Below are 1486 nucleotides of genomic sequence, written 5' to 3'. Positions count from 1 at the left end.
GTGGATCTGAGAGAAACAGGCGATTGGCCCTCTCCCACGCAAGGAGAAGCAGCAATGGACTGGGGCCTGCACCTGGGCAGGTGGGGCGTGTCTGCCTCCTCTTTCCCTCACAGACCAACCTTTGGCTTCAGTCACTTTCCAAGCCCAACCGACTGAGGTTGGATCCCTAGGGACAGAGGAAGGGCATTGATTGGAAATGAATTGAAAGACAGAGCTAATCCTCTTCTCATCTTTTCCAAGCCTTTTCCTTCTCCTGCTGGTCCATTTTAGAGCCACGTGGTCATACGTTGGCATCCCCACCTGAGGGCAGGGAGAGGAAATGAGAGATGAAACAAAACCACAGCTGTGCTATTTATAAGGCCTCAGGTTTTAAAAAAAATGATGGATAAGGTTGGAACTAAGCAGCTTTCTCTTAGAAAATGTTGGCAGTAATTTTTGTGGCATGTTTTGGGCATCTGAACGTATTAGCTAAAGTATTTGAATATAATGAGCTATGCAATGTGGTGGAGTGGAGAGAGCCCAAGGTTAGCTGGCAGGACCAGGGTGACCTTGAGCAAGCCACTGCACCTCTCAGGGACTCAGTTTCCTCTTCTGCACCAGGTGCACGTGGAGCTGGACGATCCTGTGACATCCTGGAAACGCAGCGAGGAGTATGGCAGATCGTCTGCTCTGGAGTCAGCTGACTGCTCTGAATCTTCGCTCTGTCACTCAGTCCTTGCAGGAGCTGTATTATCCGGGTCAGTTACTCAACTTTCTGAGGCTCGGTTTCCACCTGTGTGAAATGGGGATAAGATGTCCACCTCAGAGGGTCATTAAGAGGTTTAGACTGGTTAATGCATGGACAGCTTCTGGAGAAGGCATTTTCCCAGGACCAGAGAAGAACTGGTGAGTGGGGTGCTTTGAAGGCACGTGAGGGAGGATAACTACAGGCTGGGGCTCTGGGCGACCCTTCCCGAGGGAGAAGAAAATGAAGTAGCTGTTAGTAGCAGGACAGAAAACAGGGTGCCTGGATGCCAAGCATCATCAGGAACGTTGCCTGGGGTGGGAAAAATGAAATCTCGGAACACTCCTGCCTTCTTGCCTACTGCTTTTCATTTCTTAATTCTTTTTTTTTTTAAATGAAGATGGGAAGGTTTACAATTTTGACAGTTCCATTTATTTCTACCATTTTCATCTAAAACAATACAGTGAACAGAAATTATTCCACCCAGGGTTTCAACTGCAGCTGGATAAATGTCAGTATTAATTAAACATGTTCTGTGTACTCTGTGTCGTCTCTTCTGTTCTCTGACTGCCTGTCTGTCTGTATCTTTCTCTACCACCAACCACCAAACCATCCCTCTCTCCTTCTTCCTTCTCGTCCCTGGCGTTCATCCTCACAGTGGGGCACAGGAAAATACTCAATAAAGAAACAGTTGAACTGCAGGGGCTGAATACATGACTGGGAACCACGTGAATAAAGCAGCCCAGAACAGCAAATCCTCCC

General features: G+C 47.8%; 1 long non-coding RNA gene across 1 annotated transcript; it reads left to right on the top strand.

Annotated features, from left to right (window-relative positions):
* Positions 1-1265, top strand: LOC140697560 (uncharacterized). The gene is made up of 2 exons (XR_012074709.1): positions 1-80; positions 601-1265. It is a non-coding gene; the product is annotated as an uncharacterized lncRNA (long non-coding RNA).
* The last annotated feature ends 221 nt before the right edge of the window (positions 1266-1486 follow it).

Source organism: Vicugna pacos, chromosome 7 (genome assembly GCF_048564905.1).
Source record: "Vicugna pacos chromosome 7, VicPac4, whole genome shotgun sequence".
Taxonomy (NCBI): Eukaryota; Metazoa; Chordata; class Mammalia; order Artiodactyla; family Camelidae; genus Vicugna; species Vicugna pacos.
This window is presented reverse-complemented; position numbering and strand designations above follow the sequence as displayed.